Source organism: Lacerta agilis, chromosome 4 (genome assembly GCF_009819535.1).
Source record: "Lacerta agilis isolate rLacAgi1 chromosome 4, rLacAgi1.pri, whole genome shotgun sequence".
Classification (NCBI taxonomy): Eukaryota; Metazoa; Chordata; class Lepidosauria; order Squamata; family Lacertidae; genus Lacerta; species Lacerta agilis.
The window spans coordinates 65,387,009-65,412,052 of NC_046315.1; the positions used below are offsets into that span (position 1 = coordinate 65,387,009).

Consider the following 25,044-nt stretch of genomic DNA (forward strand, 5'->3'; position numbering starts at 1 on the left):
GCCGCCGCCTGGGCTGCTTGCTTGCTCGCGCACGCGCGCCCCCGTCAGCCCGGCCAGCTCTGGGGCTAAGCCGGCGAGGCGTCAGGCCGGCTAGGCGAAGGGAGGAAGCGCCTCCGTGTCTGCGCAGAGGCCCCCTCGGCGCAGGAACGAAGCCGGCAGCCTCCCTGCCATGGCGTGAGCAGCCTCCTCTTAGGGGCGGGAAAAAAGGCGCCTCGTGCGGCCCGGAGCATCAACAGCTGGGGAAGCAGCAGCTGTTGCTAATCCCGTGCACCTGCCGACGGGGCCCACCAGCTGCCTCGCGCCTGCCTCTGCCTTCCCTCAGGCGCACAGAGCTTCTACTCCATTGGTGGGCGGGGGGCAGGATTCTCCCTTACATAGCAGCCCGTGAGGCCATCTTGGAAGGGGCTGCTCAGTGGTGACAATTTGTGTTGGCACAGAGGCACACTGTGTTTCTCATTTGTTCCTGGAAGATACTCGGACCGTGGCAGACAAGTCCCCGGGAGAAATGCAAGCGAGCCCCTTCTCAAAATGGAGCTGTGCTTGGAGATGCAAGATTGAGAGTCAACGGGTGCCATACAAGCCAACTCCTAGGGGGCAGGGGGGAAGCTTCCCCCCTAAATAAATAAAAATCAATAAAAATACTTAACTGACTGGGGTGCTGCCCCCTAACAAAAATCCTGTCTATGCTCATGTGTCCCCCCATAAAATATTTGAGGATGCTTGGTGCCCCCAAAGTTAAAGGGCATTGCCATGCAAATGGTGTGCTTGCACTACATCTTGTGGTCGATTATGCGGCGCGGGGCTTACCTGCTCCCCCAATATTTTATTCACGTTGCCACCCCAACGGGTGCTTTATTTTTAAGCACCCTGAGTGCTTCACAGCCTCTCTTTCATTTTGAAGGAAAAGCAGGTTAGCAGCTCTTGCTGGTTTGGAAAGAGGATAGAAGCATTAAAAAAAAGCCAATACCATCTTCCTCAGAGGGAAAGCAGTGTGAGGTGGAAATAGCCCCAGTCAGGAATCCCCTTAGAAGCCATCCCTGCTGGGTGCGACCTTGGGGAGCAGCTGCAGCTTTGGGTGGCGAAGGCCCCAAATGGCGTCTCTGGCATCTCCAGCTAAGTTTGGGAGAGATACCTGCCTGGAATCTGGATTAGCCCCTGCCAGTCAGTGCAGACATGCCTGAGTTAGATGGAGCTGGGATTTGAGTTGGTTTAAGGCTGCTTCCTTTATCCCTCTTCCTCTGAGCTCTGCCACTTCCAGGGAAGCCTGCTGGTCCCACCTCCACAGTCTTGTTCACTCTCTCTCTAGGACTGCAGCAGGAGGGATTGAGGCCATGGTGCTACATAAATAGAAACTGTGAGCAACCACTTGTGCCTCCTCACCAGCTCACTCCCCTGCTGTTGGGCCTGCAGTATAGACTGGGTGGCACAATGGTTGGGATTCTGCCCAAGGAGCCCAACCCTTCCCACCATGCTGCCCACAAGTGAAGACAAGCAGAGGGCTGGGGAAATGATGGTTGCTGCTACTGTCCTTGATAATTGCCCACTTGCCCCCTTCACCCCCGGAATGCTCCCTCTGCTCACATGTCCTCTGTCTTTTGGGACTGAAGCAAGAAGGGCTGAGTCCAGCAGATTCCATCCAGAGGGAGCCTGTTGGCAAAAGAAGGCAGCCACTGAGTGGTGAGGATGGCAGGATTGGGTTCCAACCACTGCACCCACCTAGAGGGAAAGTACAGGTAAGAAGAAAGAGGCTGTTCCTTCCATAACTAACATTCTGGGCCAGGGATGGGGGAACCCGCTGTGGCCCTTGAGATGTTGTTGGGCTCCATCTTTCATCAGACCTCAACCAGCATGGGATTATGTGTGTTGTAGTACAACAACATCTGGACAGCCCAAGCCTCCCCTCCCCTTTCTCTGTGCTGCACCAGATGGAGGGAGATGCTCATAATAGACCCAGTCCTCCCTCCTGTGGTGCCCAGAGAGGATGAGAAGGAGAGGAAAGGGAAGCAGCCACTAAATAATAATAATAATAATAATAATAATAATAATAATAATAATAATAATATTGTACCCCACCTATCTGACTGGATTGCCCCAGCTACTCTGGGCAGCTTGTAACATACATAAAACATAATAAACATTACACATTAAAAAGCCACTATCTTTTTCTTGCTTGCATACTTCCCTGACACCAAGTGGAACAGAACGGATGAGGAAGTGCAGCTGGGGGGTGAGCACCTGGTGTCTTCCTGACTGGGGGGCGTGGGTGGGTGCCTGTCCTTTCAGCCTCTTACCTTATTGATGGCAAAGGAAAGGCTGGGAGATTGCTATTTTTTTGCTTCCCGTTTGATCTCCTCTCGTCACCAGCAACAGCTGCTGATTGGCTCCCCCCACCCTCCACTTCCAAAATGTTGTGAGCTTGTCTCCTGAGAAATTGAAAGGCGTGATCTAGAAGATGAGGCTGTGTGCAGTCAGACTATGGGAAGTGGTGTTGTGTTGCTCATTTATTTGGGAAAGTGGGGGGGGGGGCTTGATTGTCCCTCCTCGTACACATATACGCACAAATGTAGAATTGCTGTCTTGCTTGTTTTTAAAAACCAAGGTTGATTAAAAAAAATGTGTGTGTTTTCTTCTGTGTGTGTATGTGTGACAGTCACACACCACCAGCAGCCTGCAGCTTCCTAATGCAGCCCTCAAGCTAAAAACGCCAAGGTTAGTGACCCCTGTTTTAATTGCTGTGTGGTAAGGTAAGGAAGTGTTTGTTAGGTGCAGATTATTCTGTCTCTGTGGCACTGTGTATGGGGAAATCCACCTATGCTATAAGAAGTGGTCCTATACCGTCAGACTACTGACCACCTCTAGGTTAGCATAAAATCTGCCAACAGTTAGTAGCTCTGTAAAGCTCTGTAAAGCAGCCTTCTCCAGTGGGGTTTTCTTTGGAGATGCCAGGGATAGAACGTAGGTACTTCCATTTTCAAAGTGTGGACTGTATGTTAACTAACCTATCATCCTCTGCTAATGTCCTCTCGATGCCTGTGTGCTGTAGTGAAGGGACAGGCTTCAATACATACCTGTACAAGTAAAGTAGGCAGGGGTGTGTGGGTGAAGCAGCCTCAGTACACTAAAGTGCAATGCCACATCAGTCTGTAACAGGAGTGGAGAACCTTTCGAACCTTCTCAGCAACCACCTGAGGGCCGCATGCCAGTGACTGGCAGGGTGAGAGGCAAATGTGGGCAGAGCTATAGATGTAACATTTTGTGTGTTGTACAATAGGCTAGTTTCTACACACACACACCTCTGTCATCCCTCAAGGCAACCAAGAGGCATTATCAGAGTTCAAGAAAACATTCCGGCCAAGCAAAAATGCCCAGAGTGCAAATCAAGGGTGAGTGAGGAGGTATGTGGCTTGGGGAGAGTTCTAAGAGCCGGAGTCCTGAATGGCCATTTTTGGTCCCTGGGCCTGAGGTTTCCCACCCCTGGCCTATAAACTAAAGCCAGAATATTAATACTGGAACTTTCTCACACAGCCTAAATCAATCCAGGATGTGGAGTTCTACAATAAAACAAAACTAAGATCCTCCCACACCACCTACATATAGCCTGAAGAGAACAAGGAAACAAATAGATGGAAAAATCATGAAATACCTGAGGTCAGGAGTTGTGGAAGGGAGCACCATCCATCATTGGGATATTGTTGACAGAATCTACCCAGCACCCTCTAATATTTTTGGAGTGGTTTCTGTAGGGATCCATAGGTGGGAGGGTCTTTTCTGCTTCAGGCACCCCAGTAAGAGCAGGATTTATTGTTTCCTGTTGTAATTTCTGCTTGACAAGAAGACTTGTAGCCGGTCTGTGCCTGAGCTTCCTAGTATTTCCCATAACCCATGCTGTGGAGATACATGCTAGTGTACAGTCCTTTTTCTCCCAAAAAGTTCATTTGAACATAAAAAGTTCACATATTTATCCATCTCCTCAGCCAACTTTCTAGCACATGTAAACCATATCTGCTACCATTCTGCTCAATGCCCCTACTTCCTCATCTTGGGACACCCCATTTTTCTTCAGATGAGCATGTTTACAACTCATGCGTGCTAAATATGGATGAAATCAATTTAGAGTTGGGTAGTTTTCTTCATAGTAGATAAACTATGCAGTCTAAAATAGTCTTTTCAGACTGCAGGAGCAAATCTTGCCCCAAATCCTCTTTTATGCTCATTTATATTGGATGCATCTTAGCCCCTTCACCAAAGCTGTGGGATCTGGTAAGATCTAACCACTGCATCCTTGAAAGATCCAGCAGATCCTTATTCGCGTTCAGAAAGGTACTGGGTAAAAGAGGAACATTTTGTACAAACACACAAGGTGCAGTTGGTTTCACGCTATTCTATTCTTTAAAGCAACAAAGAAGAATGATTGACTGCCTCCTTACCTTGTGAGAACTCTGAGCAGCTCAGACAAGAAACACCCATTCATCGTAGAAACATACCACAGCATAGCATTTAATTTAATGTTTGTGCTAAGGACCTGAAAACTTCCCAATTAAATCTTCTTGTATCAATTCAGAATTAAAATTGCACAAAAATTAAATTAAAACTACAGAATCTTGGCATGTCATTTATCTTAGGACTGATTCACAAACATGTACCCAAGAAGATCCAGTTTTGCCTACTGCAGTACTATCAGACGCAATACAGTAGTGAATACAGATTTAATTCTGCACACACACAAATGCCCTCCGCTTCCAAGTTTGGGACAGGAACCATTTTTCACATCTCTCCATTCCATGATCTCACATGCATGCGCAGCTTATCCAATTTTCATACATATATTCCTGAACACCAATGTGATTTCCCTTCTTTCTCTGATCTGAGACCAGTGCACATGCGTGAAAGAGGAATGCTTTCACCTCTGCCTTGCATCTGCCACAGTTATTATCAGAGCTCCCAACCCACATCATGACCCCTAAGATTCACAAGAAATGAAGTTTCTGAAATATTAGGTCTTTTCAGGCAACCACCAATCTTCTCACTTGCTCACAACCCCATAGATTAGAAAAGAAGATAATTCCAGAGGACATTTTCTCAAGATGTGCCAAGCATTCAACAGTGCTAGACCTAGCACATTATGATACATAGCATATGTTATAAAATATATTTAGGGCATTATTAGAGTGCATTTCCAAAGGGACAAGATCTCTACATTTCATATTAATTCACCAAACAATTTTTGTTGTTTTTCAGGATACATCTAGAAAACTCTGATAATTTCACTTTTGACTCTACAGCAGATGAAAACTAATTAAGTCAGTATGAACATAAATACTTTTCATAACTTCCAATTTGCTTTAGTCCCAGAGAAGCAATTAAAAGCTCATTTTCATAAACAAGCTTTTTATTTTGTTACTATTAAATACACCTTTGTGCGTTTCTTTTTCGTGGCAGATCTGTTGATTGAAAAATACTGTTTAACAGAACATAATTCAAGCTGGACGAAGAGCCAAACAGTAAACTCAAACTCCTTTTGCTTCTATATCATTTTTGTCTATCCCACTACATAGTCCCCGGTTTATCTGTTGTACATTTATAGTATTGTTGTGCACACCCCAAACTCTGAGAGGCAAGAGAATTCAGGAATTCCAGCTCTTTATCCACGGTTCAATTTCTTTGAATGAAGTTCACTGAAGATGGTGTCTTTAATGTATATGGTTTTGTGTATGTGTATATATGTGCATATATATCCTGAGCATAGGGCGAAAGGGCTCACAACATTAACTATCCAACCTATCTTGCTTCCCCATTAGGTTTCAAGGGGGTTCCCCAAAGCCATAGCTTTGGATTCAGTACACAGAGCAACTCAAGTCAGAAGCAGTTCTATTTAGATGATTGTTGCCTCTGGGAGCTCACAGCCCAGACTTGTAAACAGGGGGCGTTTGTGAGGGCATTTTCAGGGGGAGGCCCAGAGTAAGGTAACTGGCAGGTGGATTTGTAGCTGGTTGACTGGCCAATCAAAAACTGACAAGTGTGGTGCTGCAGGGTTGTGTCCTGGGCCTGCTGTTGTTCAACCATTTTATAAAATTTGCAGGTGGCAGGCTTAGAATAAGAAATTACTGCCTAGCTGCTAGCTGGTGTACCTTCTATCCACCTCCTTACCTTAGCTGGCTTGTGGGCACTACTTCTGCTGCTCCTGCAATTTGTATCCTGGCTCTAGTTTTAACCTTCCTTCCTAAGTGAATAGCTCCTCTGTCAAGCCCATGGCTCCAGGCCTGGCAGTTCTTGTATTGGCAGGAGTAGGATAGTTGGCTGGGAATAGTGAGCAGGAGAAGCCAGTTATCTAGATAGTGCAGAATGGTGAACAGGGAAACTGGGCTGAAGCAAGGCTAAAATGCAGGGGAAAATGAGATGTAGATTGGTGACAGCAGTGAAACACACAAAGATATAAATGCCATAAGTAAATAAAGAAATAAGACCTCTCGCCATAATATGACAGCTTCCATTCTCACTCAAGCAGCTCATTTAGTGTGGCAATACAAAACTGGCAATGTGTGGGGATGGGAGGAAAGTATCGCAGCAAAAATGAAACAATTAGCTTGTGAGGATGGGTGAGCATTGAGCTAGAGTTCCTGTGTTGGAATGTGCCACCTGCTGATCTTGCAAAGCCCAAGTCTGACACTTTTGAAGTCGAAATGAGAACTGACCCAGCCTAGGTGCAGCTTGTGAGTGTCACAGCAGGCAAGATATATGGTAGGGTTAACAATAATACAAATAAAACAATAAAACAAATACAAACAAACAAACAAGAACAGGAATATACAATCTTGTAAAGACAATGGGTGGTCTGGAAACAGTATTCTATTTCTTCAGCTAATGACAGTTTACTGGAGGTGAGAATGCTAAGGAGACTTCTGAAGCCATCCTGAGTGTAGCAGCTCAACCATGATTGCTGGACAGCTCCCCGAGTTTTCAAGGCAGGTTTCACCACCGGCAATTACCATTTCGTAAACCCCAGAATTTGTAGGACCATTACGCTTCAACAAATTGATCTTTAAAACCCAGGACAAATAACTGAGACACAACACCTGTTGATGCACTGTATCGCAAATATATTATCAGTGTACTGGATGAAGCAAAATTCACCAGTGTTGAAGCAATGATTCTTCAACTTCGTTGGACTGGTCATGTTGTGTGGATGCCTGATTATCATCTTCCAAAGCAACTACTTCCAAAGCCAGTGTGGTGTAGTGGTTAAGAGTGGTAGACTCGTAATCTGGGGAACCGGGTTCGCGTCTCCGCTCCTCCACATGCAGCTGCTGGGTGACCTTGGGCTAGTCACATTTCTCTGAAGTCTCTCAGCCCCACTCACCTCACAGAGTGTTTGTTGTGGGGGAGGAAGGGAAAGGAGAATGTTAGCCGCTTTGAGACTCCTTCGGGTAGTGAAAAGCGGGATATCAAATCCAAACTCTTCTTCTGCTTCTTCTACTCTATTCTGAACTTAAAAATGGAAAGCGTAATGCTGGTGGTCAACAAAAGAGGTTTAAAGACTCTCTCAATGCAAATCTTTAAAAATGTAGTATAAACACCGACAACTGGGAAACACTGGCCTGCGAGCGCTCCAGTTGGAGAACAGCCTTTACCAAAGGTGTCATGGATTTTGAAGATACTTGAACTCAGAACGCAAGGGAGAAATGTGCTAAGAGGAAGGCACGCTTGGCAAATCCACACCATGATCAACTCCCACCCAGGAACCAATGTCCCCACTGTGGAAGGACGTGTTAGTCCAGAATTGGTCTCCACAATCACTTACGGACTCATTGTTAAAATCCATGTTTATGGAAAACAATCTTACTCAGCTATGAGTGATCGCCAAAGAAAATTCCAAAGAAACTGATGAACAAACCTTGCGCAAATAGATCTGACCTATGATAAGTACTAAACACATTAGCTGTGTTTTATTTGGAGTGTACATGTGAGGTTGCAATGACATGTCAGGCATAGAAAGTAAGAAATTGGTGCAAAAAATTACAATTTGTGCTGGAGAATGAGATTTCTTTCCTAACAAATGAGCAAGATTGGTAGGCTAGATTAAGAACATGAATGCTCGTGTTTGTGAATAATGTATAAAAAGGGGCATTATCCTGCCCCATACAGCTCAGTCAGTAAAGCATGAGACTCTTCATCTCAGGGTTGTGAGTTTGAGCCCCAAGCTGGGGAAAAGATTCCTGCATTGCAGGGGATTGTTCTAGATGACCCCCTGTGGTCCCCTCCAACTCTACAATTCTATGATTTTAGGAAATAAAATGGTACCAGTCACTGGAGTCTCACTCTCCTCACCCCCATTGGGGTTGCAATTTCATTAATGGATAGGGCCAAGAGAGGAAGGGCTATAGAGAGGCAGGATTGTGTAAAAAGAGATCATGCCTTTCAGTTGCCAGGGTCAAGGGACAGCATGACTGATGGCCCACTGAGAAGAGCTCCCTGGACCTGCTCCTCTTCTTCACTACTGCAATTTGCCTGTTTGTTCACTTGCCTCCTGGTGGAAATGAGGAGAAGGAGCTATGGCTGCCATTACCTGCTTGCTCATTGGCTCTGCTTGGCAAGCAAGCAGGTGAAAGCCATAGAGCTGAGGAATGAGGGAACCAAGTTTGCTGGTGACATTAAAAGGTTAAAACAAAAAGGGATTGCTAAGAGCGCCAACAGGAACACATCCAAAATGAGCAAATGGGCAGTAAAATGCCGAATGCATTTCAATGTAGACAAATGTTAAGCGAGGCATGTTTGGGGGGGGATCTTAATTTCATATATATGCTCATGGGGTCTGAACTGGTGATGACTGATCAGGAATGAGACATTTGGGCCATGATGAATAACTCAGTGAAGATGTCAACACAGCTGTATGTAGGGCAGCTGTGAAACAGGTGAATTCCATGGCGGAGATCCTTAGAAAAGGAACTGAAAATAAAATTGCTGATATCATGATACCAGTATACAAATCTATAGTACAACCACACTTGGAATACTGTGTACAGCTCTGGTCACCTCAGCTCACAAAGGATATTGTCGAATTGGAAAAGGTTCAGATAATGGCAGAGGGTGGACCAACAACCCTATGAGGAAAGGTTGCAGCATTTGGAGCTTTTGGGTTTAGAGAAAAGGTGAGTAAGAGAAGACATGATAGAGGTTTATAAAATTAGGTGTGGCATAATTTTCACCCTCTCTTATAACACTGGAATTCAGATACATCCAGTGAAGCTGAATGTTGAAAAGGTTCAGGACAGATAAAAGGAAGTGTTTCCTCACTTAGTATTGTAACTGCAGATACCTGGTAATCTGAATGGCTTAATAAAAACACTCCTGAGATAAATAACCATGGTTACTAAACCAAGCTTGTTCAGACCCTGGACTATACATTCTTATCCAAGTCAAGTGCTGTGTGAGTTTTATTTTTCTAAAATGCTTTTGATAGCTCTATATTTGCCTTAATAAATAACTTTTTTGTTACGAGCTACAAAATTGCACTTCTGGCTCCTGAGTGGTTCACTGATATTGTCTGTGACTATGCGAATGACTGCGTAACAAGTCTGCTAATATGCCACTCTCTATTTTGTCTTAGGTTAACCAGGCTGAAGGGAGCCAAGGAATAAGATGCATCCTGGACCCAAACAAAGTTTACTATATACCCTCAGGTATGAAAAATGCCTGGTTACAAAGAACAGTTCTGACAGCAGCACAGAGATCCTTGTCCAGCCTCCATCCTGAGCACCTGAGAGAGTTAATTCTAGTCATGGAGTGGAGCAGTGATGGGCATGTGAATTTATTGCTGGGGGATTCAACATGCAAATGACAATGTGAGGAGGACAGAAGAACAGCAGAAAACTTCACAGCCTGTCAAACCAAACAGTGCTAAATGGAGCTGAAAGCAAATTCCAAAACAACAAGTAAAATATTCTACTATTTTTCATTTTCTTGGAGCAAACAGTTTGACATCACCACGATATAGAAATAAATGCATGTGCATGCCTGTGCAGTGACAGATGAGTTCAATATATTCTCAGTTTAAGGGCCAAGCTAGATATTACATGTAGATCTGTGCAACACTCCCCCCCCCAGTTCATTTGAAAAGCAAAGTAACCAACACCAAGGAAAGGAGAGTACAAGCAGGAGCATAGGAACTGCATGGTGAGCTGGCACTTAAACTCTTTCTATTCTAACCATTTAGCTGTTCCAAATTGCCATCTACTGCTTCCTGCCAGCTTCAGAGTTCTAAATGTGGGCACACATGATGGATATATAAGGAGCTGTTGTTTTGCAGAGAGAGAGAGAGAGAGAGTCTCAATCACAATAGATTGATAGATCAATGAATCAATCAATCGATCGATGATAGATAGAGATTTCAAATCAGATTTCAAGACAGAATAAGAAACCCTGTCTTCAGTGTATCCAAACAAATTACCAAATGAGAGTGGCCTATGTCCTTAAAAAGAAATGCCAATGCTTCATTTACATAGTATGCTATGGTTGTTCAAATAGTCTCAGAATGCCACTCTACATGCAAATCATTCCACACAATGCACAATTAAATTAATATTAGTATGCAGAGGACACAGAATTTGTATAAAGTTGTAAATTGCCTGGTCAATTGTCATTAATTGATACAAAGCATGACAAGGTGACAATGCTGTCTGCCAATTTAAATCTGTTTTCCCATTTCTGTGATTCTTTGTGATGTGTTGTGTGTGTATGCACTTTTGCAAGGCAATGGGGAACTGCCAAGTGTGACATTAATCTACAAAATAAAGCAAATTGGTTTATTAAAAATGGCTTCCAAATGTATCTTTCCTCCAGCAAACTCAACTGAATTGTCTTGTCTCACACTTAAAAGTATGCAATAGGCATATATTATCCAAAGTTATGAAATATCATCTAAAACCACTTATGGATTCAGTATACTACCATGATGCAAATAGCACAGCTCACATTTTCACTAGCCTGCCATCCCCTACATACTGTACTTGTGTTAGTCACTTGAGGAATATTGACAAGCTAAATGAAAATGCAGACAGCCAGCTACATGTTGGCTTACAATCCAGTACACTAGTAAAGGTGGTCCAAAACAATAGACCACGACTGCAACTGCTTCAAAAAAATGAAAGGACTTAGCAGAATGTAAAGGGAAAAATAAGTTTGCATCAACAAACACATCTACAAGGCAGGCAAACTCAAGGCAGGAACAACCACTGCATCCAGGATTCAAATTACCAAATGGAAAGCCAGCACACTGGTTATCTGAGTCGGTGTGGTGTAGCAGATAGAGCATTGGACTAGCGGTGGGAAACCCAGATTCAAGTCGCTTGCTCAGCCACAGACTTCACTGGCAGGTCCATAGCAGTAGCATCATGGAGTGTTCCTAGTGAGCAAGTTCTAACAAGGGTTGGAAATTAACCGGGGCCTTTTGAGCTTTTGCCTCCAATCCCTCTTTCCTAGGCTCCTCTATTCCCCTGGTGCAAATGTTAGGAGATACAGACCACATTGTGACATCCAAATGCAACAACTATGACAGCATTCAGGTTGATTTTGTTAAGCAGTGGAACGACTCAGCCCCAGCTCTCTGTTAGATCATTTTAAAGACGGCTTTGCAAATGAGCTCTGCTGGACTTCCCTATACCCTCTTTTTTTCCTGAATACATGCACAGCAATCTTCTACACAGACCCTTACTTGGATGAGCAGTTCAGGCAGAGAGATGGGGTTAGCAGCTATACAACTGGGCAGTTTTGCATAACCTTGAGAAACTCCACTGAAATCAGTAAGATTATTCTGGAATAATTGGTTAGGTGATTGCAGTCTCAGTATCAAAGGACCCCAAGCTCTTGACGCTGTCATTAAAACCAGAGCAGGCACATAATTCTTAATGCCAAATTTTGCAGCAAAAGAGGACCCTGGTTTTTCCAATGTTCATAGGCAATGCTGGGGAGTAATGAAAGCCAGAACCTGAAGATGTCTGAAGTTTACCCAAAATGTTATGCGTGTTGTATTAAATTTTGAATCACCCACTTCCTAGACACTCTTAGTTGTTTTCTGATAGGATAGGAATAGACTTGCACTTTATTTATTTATTTTTCTGTAGCTGAGATTTTCATCTTTTTTCTGTGCAAGCTCACGTCATTGCCAAGAAAAGAAGCAAGCATGCTGAACAGCAGCAGCAAATGCATTCAGTGCCTGCATTTCAAAGGGAAGCGTTTCACCCCATGGAGAAGAGTAAATATTAGGAAACAGTTCCTCAAGTTTCATTTGTAAATTTCCCTTTGTGACAGCTTGTTATTTTATCATTTTCTTCTGTAGCAGCTTGTTAGGAGAGCAATTGAAACCATGGGGGATTTTATTATATTTCCCCCATCTTTGAAACTATACAAAAATGGCAAGACAGATGCTTCACTGCAGATTTGTTTCAGGCCACAGCAATTTTAAACTGACAAAAAAAAATGTAATACTCCCAGAACGTAGCAGTTAGGAATTATAATAATGAGAGACTATTAACTGCACTACAGACAAGAAAAGAGCATAATAAAAAAGGAAAGGAAACAACCCACTAGATTAAGCAGAGGGAGGATGTTTTTATAAGAATGTAAATGTATGTGACGCAGTAAATTCTTCTGCTCTCTCATTCAAGCCATAGGAGCCAGACTTAGACTTGGAGCAGAGAGACCTGGGTTCAGCTCAGCATCTTGGGCCAAACACTATCTCTCAGCCTAACCTACTTCATTAGGTTACTAAGAACATGAAATGATGTAAAAATGTAAAGGACCCTGGACGGATCAGTCAAAGGCGACTATGGGGTTGTGGCGCTCATCTTTGCTTTCAGGCCAAGGGAGCCAATGTTTGTCCACAGACAGCTTTATGGGTCATGTGACCAGCATGACTAAACTGCTTCTGGCACAACAGAACACCATCACGGAAACCAGAGGGCACAGAAACGCCATTTACCTTCCCACTGCAGTGGTACCCATTTATCTACTTGCAATGGTGTGCTTTCAAACTGCTAGGTTGGCAGGAGCTGGGACAGAGCAACGGGAGCTCACTCCATTGCGGGGATTTGAACCGCTGACCTTCTGATCAGCAAGCCCAAGATGCTCAGTGATTTAGACCACAGCGCCACCTGCATAATCCCATAAGTAGTACCACCTGGAGCACCAAGAGGCAGGGAAGAGGAAGTAAGCATGAGCTGTGCATTCTGTTTTAACAGCCACCATTCAGAGGCTCCTGTTCAAGTTCATTTTCTAACATTACCTTTCCTCTGTAAGAATTGAAATTATTTAATGGAAATTACAACTCTCCTACCCTTTTATGTGCAACGTTTGAAGCTCTGCCAATATATACAATAATGACATATACAATGGGTTGGATCTAGAGTTAATCATGGTTTACTTAAGCCCCATTGGTTTCAGTGGATCTACTCTAAGCATGGCTAAGTCTGGATCCAACCTATGATTGCCATAATACCAATGCATTGCAGGGGTTTGGGCTAGATAACCATTTGGGTCCCTCCCAACTCTACAACTCTATTCCCTATTATGTTAAAAGTGTTATTATTGCAGCCACATTATTTACTTCTTTCCTTATTTGCTATAACATGTTTGTTTCCATCACTGGCCCTCAGGATGACCGATGATGATAAAAGTTTAAACAGACAATAAAAACTGAACAGTGAGGCTTAAAAAAACAGAGATAAAATAGTGAAAAGCTTTACACAGCACAGCAGACAATTCTGATCAAAGGCTTTAGTTAAAAGGCAAGCTTGGCAGCATATGTAAATGCAAGAAGCATATCAGCATATCAGTCTCTCTAGGAAAGGCATTCCACCACTTCAAGGAAGCCCTGTATCGTTCCCTGCCTACTATACTTCAGAAAGTAGCACGGCAAACAACGTGGTCTCAAGTGTTGAGGGTATCACCCATGCTGCTTCATACGGAAACATATGTTTCTTGAGATGAACTGGTCTCAGATACTCAAGACCAACACTTTGAATTGGGCTCAGAAGCCAACTTCCACCTAGACCTGTGGCTCAAGGAATGTACTGAGAGATCCAGAAGAATTAGCAAGATAAGAATTAGCAGAAGTATTAGCAGGTTCACAGTCTCCCTCTCCCTTCTTACACCAAGGTGACCAAGGTAGATTTGAACCCCCAACCAGGCCAGATGTTTGCTGGAACCTCGCCCTTTCGTAAAGAGGCATTTTAAACTTTCAGCAACCGAGATGCTAGTCCCAAAGTTTAATCAGCTTGCAAGTGGTCCATCTCACTTCTCCACGAATCCTGACCACATCTCACATGGCATATGCTGTAAAGAACCATATGAATATTGAGAACAAGAAGAAACCATATGAATGATTAGAAACCACAAACTCTAACTCTGCAGTCCAACTTGGAATGGATGTGAGTGACTTTAACAGCAAGTTGTACTACAACCTGATCACAACAAGGACATCACCATCTCCCCATATGAGCAGTATGAAACAGATGCCTGCCTGTCCATTAAAGTCCCACTGCATGGCCCTAAGAAGATGCTACAATGGTAGGGAAATTACCTCTTCACCTCTACCATTGCCCAAACGAGTTCTAGCTTGTCTTTGTGGTATTTCCTCCACATTCGCTTTTGCCAACATTACAGGCAAAAACACACTTGCAAACACTTAAGATCAAGAAACCATCTGCTATTTGTTTGGTGTTTTTGTTTTTAAAGTTCATTTTCTCATCTAAATAATGATGAAACACATTTATGAAAAGAGGGGGGTCACTTGCTAAAACTGCCATATGTACAAAATGGAATTTGTTCTTTCATTGGCCAAGAAAAGTCTCACTCTGAAAACACCAACACTAGCTTGACATAGTTACAAGAGCCATAATGAAAATCAGATTCTACTTTCTGCAAAGGAACAAGCTGCTCCATGCACTAAGTAAAGTGGGTGATACGATGTACTGCTTTAAACACGAGATAACTACTCTGGTGAGTGACCATTCCAAACACAGAGGGCCTATGTTTTATTTGTGGCTGCCAATAAACAGCATGACATGTCTCGGACAGATGTTTGCTGCCGGCTCCAAACATTGATGCTGATGAGTAAAAAGGTCTGAAAGAACTGTGCTGTCAAACAAGATAATAACCCTTCAGCAGGTTGCCTTCTGTTTCCATGTGACACAGATACAGACAGTACTGCATACAATGGAATGACTCTGCTTCACTCTGCATCTGGGAAAAGAGCTTTCTAAAACTGACAGCTCTTCTCCAAAGTACCAGGTAGTTATCATCATAGTGAGAGCTATGGTCCATAATTTGAAGAGTAAAACAAAACCAATAAAGATGGAAGAGAGCTGAATTTGAAATACAGCTTTGAACACATTTGAATAAAGTGGTCTCAGTACAGTTACAAAAAAAGCTAGAATTTCAGTACTGATGAGCTATACTCAGAGGTATGTGGATGATATCATATCTGTTTCCCAATTCCTTAAGGTTATTAAGCCCCAGTTTATGATTGCATAAACCTGTGTTTTAATGAGCTGGAAGTTGCACAGATCCCCCCCAATTACAATTCAAAAGAAATTAACCTACAAATCCTTTACAACAAAATGCAGATATCAAGCAGGCCATAAAAGAAGATATGAATTCTGTGTGTGTGTGTGGATCTTCATTGGAAAGCATAGGTTAAAATGGCAAAATAATAATAATAATAATAATAATAATAATAATAATAATAGCAACACCAACTATCTGCTGTGTGAGGAAGCTGCAGTTTCTTATTTTCACAATAATTCCTTTTGGTACAGCTAGTACTGATTACTGCATACTGCTTTCTGTGTTGCAACTCGCGACAAGCTGTCCCAAAACCAAGCCTATCGAAGCGCTCCTCGGCTTGTTGCCCTTTTACAGGGGAACCGGCCACACCGCCCTAAATCCAGCGTCACTGAAAGAGTCCAACATGGGATCAGTGCAAAATATGCAGACCACAAGGCTGGCCACCTGTCCTCATTCTAGTAGAAAGTGCTCCCTTTCCTGGGAACGTTTCCTTTATTTTACAGAAGTGCCCAATTTAAGCAGAAGACAGCAAGAGAGAGAGCTGGAGAGCCAGGAAAAAATAGGCATATAGAAGCTTTGTAGAGGGTGCTCCCCATTTTATGCAATTTTGCTTATGTGCACGGGGCTCCACAATGAATCTTCTGCATGGGGGGGGGAGGAATCCTGTACATTATTCTGATTGAATCCTGGGAACAGTATTCACCATTCTGTTTCTTTTGTGTCTGGGTCAGAAGGAGGACAACTGTTATGTAACTGGGTTAAAAAAGAGAGAGCATGTGTCAGGAGTTTCAATGAGTTTTAGCACTGAGCTTGGCTGGGCATGCACAAAGTGGAATCCTTTTTGAGCGGGAAGTATTTAACCAGATGTCAGATTGGAGGATAAACAACTCGCAGCAAAAGAATAATATATCAAGGACTAAGACCCCATTTTTTTGCACATTGTCTCATATATCAAGGACTTCGACCCCATTTTTTGCACTTTGTCTCAAAATGTCAAAATTGCTCAAGGGTGGAGTCCTTATTTTAATGCTCTTCTGCAGAACAATTTGAACAGATGTGCAAATGTTTGGCCTCGACATCCACTTCTTTCAGGCACATTGGAAAAAGAGATTATCATGCAGTATGTCATAACTCATAACTAAGTGGAACTGAACTCTAAATTATTTTTTCTCTCCCCCCCCCCCCACTTCCCTGATAGCACACCTCTCAGTGCCTCATAAGTACTTGCTATCACATCCTTCAAGTCTTAGTACTTCACAGAGAAAGATAATTGGACGTTCACATTTTCCTTTGACATCGCAGTGATTGACATTGCTATTAACAGTGACAGCCGACCTTCAAAGTCTTGGACTTGAAGTTCATTTGGGATAAGCTCGCACAATGTTTGTAGGATCCTCAGACACAAATATGAAGTAGATGAGCATTGTTTAGTGCACCTCAGTCTACCTTCCAGAAGTAGGTTGGCAGTGGTGAACCAAGCATGGAACTGCTTCAAGAAAGCTGAAAAATCAGATGGTGAAAGAAGAAGTTGGAGTCACCATAGGGAACTGAGCCTCAGGATCCTTTGCATCCTGATCAGTACTCTTCTCTGGCTGGTAAATGAATCAGAGTGTGTTAGAGAAAGAGATCTTTCCATTACTCATGCATTCCCTACTAGATATCTATTGATGACATCTGTTGGGAGTCGCCCAGAGTGGCTGGGGATATAAATATATTATTATTATTATTATTATTATTATTATTATTATTATTATTATTTGATAATTACACTTGCTTAGGGCTGAAATTTGTTAACAAACTTTGTTAAGAAAATTTGCAACAATTGCTTTTCACTACCCTGTATTCTGCCACAATCTTGGAATCCAACCAGCAGTGATTATCTACCTGCTAGGTATTTAGCAACATTAAATAGTCCCGGACACAGGAGATAATTTCTAATAATGAGGTTCAATGCTTTGCCACCAGCACTTATGGAAGGAAAGTTTGGCAGGTTGCCTTGGCAATTGGGAGTTTCCCCTTATGAAAGTGATTCAACCAAGATATTGGCCCATGCTCTACAGGGGTTACCAACCTTTTTGGACCAATGGGCACATTCTGAATTTTGAGCTGTAGTCCTACTTACAAAATGACTGCCCTCGGGGCTTAGTATAAGACAAACTTCAAGACAATACAGTCATTGCTGCTAACCCCCATGCCCAAGAATCTCAAGCTTACTATGGGAAGTCAGCTGTGTCCTGCTAGTCTTAATTATTTCTAGAGTTAACTCCAGTAAAATTAGCAAAAATGTATAAAAATAAAGAAAGTAAGTGTTGGAAATGTAAATCAAAAGAAGGGACATTTTTTCATATGTGGTGGGATTGCAAAATAGTTAAGAAGTACTGGGAAATGATTTATAATGAATTGAAGAAAATGTTTAAAATAACGTTTGTTAAAAAGCCAGAAGCTTTCCTACTAGGTATTACAGGAGTGGATATACCAAGATCGCAAAACGACTTATTTAAGTATGCAACGACTGCCGCACGAATATTATTAGCACAACATTGGAAAGAAGAAGGTCTCCCAGCTAAAGAAGATTGGCAAGTGAAGTTAATGGAATATGCTGAAATGGCAAAATTGACTTTGAAATTAAGAAGAAGAGATGACAATAAATTTAAAGAAGGTTGGAAGGAATAACGAGTGATTAATGTTATGCAGGCAGGCAGCTATGACACTGAAAGAGGCTTTTGGAATTTAATGAAATGATTAACTCAACTGTTACTAACCAGTCGGATCATTAGCATTAAATTGATCTGCTGCCGTTCACCTATCTTGTTATTCAATTGCCCTTCTGCTGAACTATTGCTATTGAACTAACAGGCTGCTAGTGCTGTTAGGAACCCAGGACCCTCCAGATTATTGTTATTTTTTAATTGAGTCGTCTATAACCATTGATGCTAAAGGCATAGCTGTCAACTTTTCCCTTTTCTTGCGAGGAATCCTATTCGGAATAAGGGAAAAGTTGGCAGCTATGGCTAAAGGGCTACATACATACACTTAGGGTAAAGCCCTATGGTGTTTTCTAAAACTAGCTCACACATAAGTAAATTGGTGTAGATTATGGTGATGTACACATGGAGCTTCATGCATCTGTAGGCTATTCTTCAATACACCAGGCAGTAGCCTAGAACCTATTGAGGTTCTTTGATCCCACAACAGTTAAAGGGGTGCTCTATGGGAAATATATGTTGGGAGCCCCTGCTGATATTTTGCCTTTCCTCTGTAAACATTTAGCCAAAGCAACTAGTAGGAGTTATCATGCTATCCCCTTCTTAGTTAATGGCAAACTAAAGAACCGCCAGTGACATATAGCTATATTGATGACCTTGTTGTGATATATTATATATATTTTTACCCTACAGCTGTTTTAACAGCGGTTTGCCCACCATTTGAACTTTGCCATAATTTAAAGTAATATCCCAAGTGTCTATACAATTTCCAAAAGGTGTGTTTTAAAAAAGATTTAGTAGTGCAATTTCAGAAATATTTCCTTCTTTCTCTGTATGATACACTGACCTAGGTCTGGGAATGGGCTATATACATTTCAGGTGTTGTGATATGATATGTTTACTGTCTTATATTGCAACCCATCAGGGACAGGAATCAAAGTTTTACTGCTGTGTGAATGGGAAAGGGGCAGCTTTGCAATGGAAAAAATGCAGCATTGTGATTTATTCCAGACTACTAGACCACACACAAAAATCAACCACTGATGTAATATTAAAGTGCCCTTTGAGATATTAAGCAATAAATCCCTCCAAAACTTGTAAAGTCCGACTAACATTATTAATATGGGCTTTGTAAGGCAGAAAGATATCAAAACCTTCAATGAAACTTTTTCGTATGTTGACTAGTCAAGCTTTACCATATATGATAATGGGGAATCTGTGACTCTTTATACAGTCCACTGCCATTGATGATTCTGACTGGGCTGATGGGATTTGGCATCCAACAATCTTGAGGGCCACAGATTCCCGATTAAATTCTCTATCAACAGATGAGCTGGATGCATCCATAGAACATATCCTGTTACCAACAATTAAATCCTGTCACTTAGCAACTATGACAAAATGATTGTGTGGATGGTCATAATAAGTCATAGCAAAGGAGCAGACATTATGCAAAAACTGCTGGGTTTAGAAAAATCAATCTTTTTCTTAGAGTTACGCCCCCTTGCATTCTGGAGAGCACACAGAATCCTAGACTTAATCTTGGGGAAAAGCTTAAATCAGAGATAGGCCACCTAAGGCCCGGAGGCCGGATGCGGTCCAATTGCCTGCTCAATCCGGCCCACGAACTGTCCAGGAATCAGCGTGTTTTTACATGAGTAGAATGTGTCCTTTTATTTAAAATGCATGTCTGGGTTATTTGTGGGGCATAGGAATTCATTCATCCCCCCCCCTTCAAAATATAGTCCGGCCCCCCATGTGGTCTGAGGGATGGTGGATCGGCCCACGGCTGAAAAAGGTTGCTGAACCCTGGCTTAACTTGTTAGGTACGATCCTCTTTGCTTGAGAGATGCCATTGTTAAAATGAAGGACTAGGACCACAGAGATCAGGCTTCAAATCTTACCCAGCCATGAAGCTCACTGAGTAACATGGGCCAGTCACCATCTCTCAACCAAACCATCCACACAGGGCTGTTGTGAAGATAAAAGATGGAGGAGGAGAACTATGTTGTTGAGAATAAAATGAAGTGGGAACACCTTGTATATTTCCTAAGATCCCTCAAGGAAGTGTGTGATTTAAAAAATGTAACAACCAAACAGGTAGCAGCAACCTAAAGTTCAAGTAAGCAAATATAGTTGAGAAATCTTTCCCCCTCTATTGACAAAAACAAATTAACTTGGCCCTACAAATGTAGGAGAAAATCCTTCATGACACTAAAGACCATGGAAACTCAAATGTTTCCCTCTTGTAATAGTCACCAGTGAGCATAAGCTCACTTATTAGAGTCCGATAAATGTTGAATTGGCTAGATTTTCCTTCATTATACTTTTAACAGCTGAAATCTTTAGTCAACACAATCCTCAATATATGGAAGTGCAGACACTTAGATCAAATAAGAAAGGGTTGAACCACAAGAGGGGCAACCAAAAAAGATGACTCAGAAAACATTGATCACCTGCAGACAAAGTCATGAACCCATCTGTTGACCTTGCAAGTATTTATCTCTTTGGAAGAACAAAGGAAGCACATTGTTGCCCATTTATTACGTACAGATCCATTACACTGATTCCATTATTAATTTAAAAATCTATCAAAGACCAAAATCTTCAAATATCCCCATCAACAACAGTTGCTGTGTCAGTTCCTGTATCAATTCCTGTACGAGACTTGTTTAATTATACTAGATGATTAATATGCTTTTTGTGTTATCCATGGGAAATGCATAATTTCTGCATTTCCTTTTCAAGTTTATCTTCCTTTAAGTGATTGTTTTGATGTATGATTTTTAAAAAATATATTTCTTGAAATTCTTTTAAGACAAGCAAGTTGATTTTTTTAAAAGGGGGGGAGTCTATATGCCAAATATACTGCTAGTAAAAAGAGAAAGCATATTCCTACATATTAGAAATTTTTACTATTTTACTTTTTCCACTTGCCTGGGAGTAAGCCCTATTTAAATTAATGGGGATTACTTCTAAGTAGACATGCATAAGATTTCATAGTTAGTTAATTGTCTCTTAAGCACCAATAAACACAAGACAATGCACCTATTTTCAGTAGATTCCCTTCTGCCTTTTCTGTGTAATTCTTTAGCTACTATATCACAAACTTAAATCTTCCTCCCACAGAACTATTTCCTCAGTTACGCATCTTCACCCACTCAGTGAATGCTGTATGCTTAATTCTTGAAAGTCAGAAAAAAAACCATAATGGCCACGGTCTTTTTCAAATGTTTTGATGAGGATGAAGGTATCATGAATACATATACACAGCATTTATGCCAAAGAATACACATTCAATTAACCAGCTATCTTAAATCCTATATTAGCCACTTGTTCAGTGTTTCACTGAACAAATATTAACAAATATTAACAGTTTCCAACATGTAAATGGCAAGCAACCCCAGCTTGATTCTTTTCTAACAAAATTGCTTATATGGAAATTGCAACAGTGCTCTTGTAAAACTCCATGCTCCATTTATCTGCCTTCCAAATGTTTCCCAATGTCTTTAAATAAATTATGTACAAATTCTCATGAAAGGGATACATTTCCACAGACTTCTTTATGTGCCCTTTGATCTTGGCCTACATCTTCTTCTTAAAGGATTCCTGTTCATAACATTTCTTGGCAAGTGTATTTCATAGTCTCCTTTGGGATGAAGGGTGTGGGATATGCATTAAATTAATACATGACTATTCACAAGACTGGCGTGCTCTGGTCCATGGGGTCACGAAGAATCGGACACGACTGAATGACTGAACAACAACAACATTCACAAGACGGAAACGACAGAGCAGTATAGGTGCTACTACCTCAGTCAGGAATGGGCAAATCTGTCAATTTCTGTTTCCTTTGTTTCTCATTTTTCCAATCTTGAATTCATTCCTCCACATTCACACCAGTTTGCAAATTTTCAATTCCTCATGAAAATTCATCACTATTTTTGTGTGAATTTCTCCCAATACACACGTTTTATGCAATTTTACTTAATATACACAGTTTTATAAGGGATTCTCCCTAATATAATGCATTTTTGTATGGGTTTTCTTTTCTTTTTTTACAAATATGTGCATTTTATGCACACTTTAATGCAGTAAATGCATTTTTGTATACAGTACCTAGCTGGAGAAATGTACGGCAAAATTCAGAGAAGTGTGAATTTTAAAATACAGCTGCATTTCAGTTTGCGTATTGTTCAGGAAGTCAGAATTAAGTAATTACCCCTTTTAATGTAAACCAAACCAATTATCTACACCATCCTTACTCTCAACACACATCTGACAAGCACTGTAGCAGTGACATGCATCTACCGGTATATCCACATCTATGATGGTTGGTGTCATGTACTATCACGTTGGAAAAGTTTGTACTAGGAGTGTACAAAAGATTTGGATGATTCAAGAATGGAAGCAGCCAGCTTAAGGCAAATTTGTGGCATTGTCTAAGTCAAAGTGGAATCTCTCTGAAGTGCTTCAGGCCCAAGCACTTCATGGTGCTTCAGAGATTTGGGTGTTTTAAAACTGCTGCAAACAGCGTACCTCTGAAATTTGAAAAGTTTCTCTCCAAACTTGCCATATGAGGAAAATACCAGGGAGAGAGAGGTGGGGAGTAAGTAAGAATTTTTTGTGATGAATAGTTCCAGCTTCTAATCACAGAGTGCTGAGCTTACTGTATAACTGGGTGATCCAGGCAAAGGCACAAAGATTGTTTCAGACTGATAGACTTTTGGGAAGACATGTTTAAGTAACGTATCACCATGTTCCTGTCTGTTCTGTGCTCGTAAATAGCTGGACATTCAAGTCCTTCTGACTGCACCACATGCCAACCCATCCATTCCACTCAAATCATCCTTACACTTAGTTTCTGTGGCTTTTGGCACCAGCTGAACAGAGCACAAGCCTGAAGCTCAGATTATTTTCCCCCCCCCCCATTCAACATTACTCCCTAGCTCCTGCCGCTATCCTGAAATTTGCAGCTTACTTTCCTGGGGGCACCAATACTATGAATGGCATTTTCATAATAAAACTGTAGCCCAGAAAATCACAGAGAGAGGGGCAAATCTGTTTTAAAGGCATCAAGCAGACACACACAAAAAAAAGCAATTTTCCTGTAATCTGCCAGTTTTCTTACTAGGGATAGCTCTCCTGTGTCTGAAATTGTCAGACTAATTGCCCACAAAACATTAGGCGACATTAAATGTTAATTTTTATTTTTTTTATTTTTTATGTGTGGTAAACTGTAACCGTTGCCCTTAGCCACTACAGCTATCCTTCCAAAATGTGTCATGCTTCATCCCCTCAGATGCAGCTTCCATGCCTGCATATTTCATCTGATTCTGTCCCAAAATAAACATGTTTCTGAACTACAATTTCTATCACCTCTGACTATTGGCAATGCTGAACTGGACTGATCAAAACTGGAGTCCAAGAATAGCTGGAGGGCCACTGCTTCCCCCCATTCCTGATTTACTGTATGTGTGTGTAACAATTGAGAAAATGAGGTAGTTAACACAACATGAATTGTAGCATCTGTACTCCATTGACAGTAGGCATGTTCACATATCACACTGAGCAAAGGGTACAAATGGTCTCTACACCTGTAACAGCATTCATGCAAAAGTGTGTACCCTTACTGATTAGTACATAGGTACACAGACTCCACACTCGTTGAATGTAATGTGTGAACATTTCTAGCTATAAGCACCTACAAATGTTAGACCTAGAAATCTAGCATCAGTAGAGCATGACTTTAGTGAAAACTTTAGTGAAAACGTACACACGTATACATTTAATATTGCTAACTGAAGCTCTGTTTTCCCACTGGTTATAATTCCAGTCATTCAATTCATGTGGAGGAGAGGCAGTAAATTGAAGTGCATCACATCACTAAAGATACAGAGTGTGAGATACAATTGATAAGAGCAGCTAAAAAAAAAAGATGACCACGCACACCCACACCCCGAGTTATAGGAGAAAAACAACCTGAAGGTCAGATGTTTCCAGTTAGTGATTAGTGAGGTCAATGGTCAGCTGACCATCCACTGCCAAGAAATGTCTTTAGCAGGGGCCATTATTGTATTAAATTCCGGGAACATAATACCTTAAGTTTTTCTACTTAGCAAAAGTTTAGTCAGGAAATTCATATAACTCAGTATGTACAATTATGCCTGTATCCCAAAGGGATTCATTTTTAGCTGATGTCTCCCATTGCTGAATATGCCCTTCATGGAGGCCATCATGGAATTTGGAGAAAAGAGCATCAATATATTATTATTATTATTATTATTATTATTATTATTATTATTATTATTATTTCATTTATTTATTTAATAAAATGTTTACACCGCATGATAGTAAAAACAAACAAAACCTCAAAGCAGTTTAAAAAAGATAAAACAGTAAAATCCAATGCACACATTATTGTATGCAGGATAAATTCTTAGGGCCAATCCTTTCGCATTGAGCTCTGATAATAGAGCATAGAAAATAAGATATCTTGATGCTGAAGACAGCTAACTCTGCTCTAGCCCAAGTGTTGCAGCCTGTGACACTGAGATGATGCCAACATGTCCCTATATGTTAGGGACTTATTGTGCTGCACTCCAAAGATGGGAAGGAGTGGGGGGGGGCGGAGGAAGGTGGAATTGTTTCTGGAACTCTCAAGGACATATTTTAAACATCTAACAGCCTATATTTCCACGCTTTACTTTGCTGCATGTTTTGTGGTTTTAAATCTCTGTTGGGGTTTCCTCACCAAAGAGTACTGGCCCCATACCTGGGT

The 25,044-nt window shown here is 41.6% G+C and overlaps 1 protein-coding gene across 1 annotated transcript in view; it reads right to left on the minus strand.

Moving 5' to 3' along the window:
- The window catches only part of FRMPD4 (FERM and PDZ domain containing 4), a 272,525-nt gene that overhangs the window by 188,646 nt on the left and 58,835 nt on the right, over positions 1–25,044 (minus strand). The gene's annotated exons all lie outside the window — the stretch shown is intronic.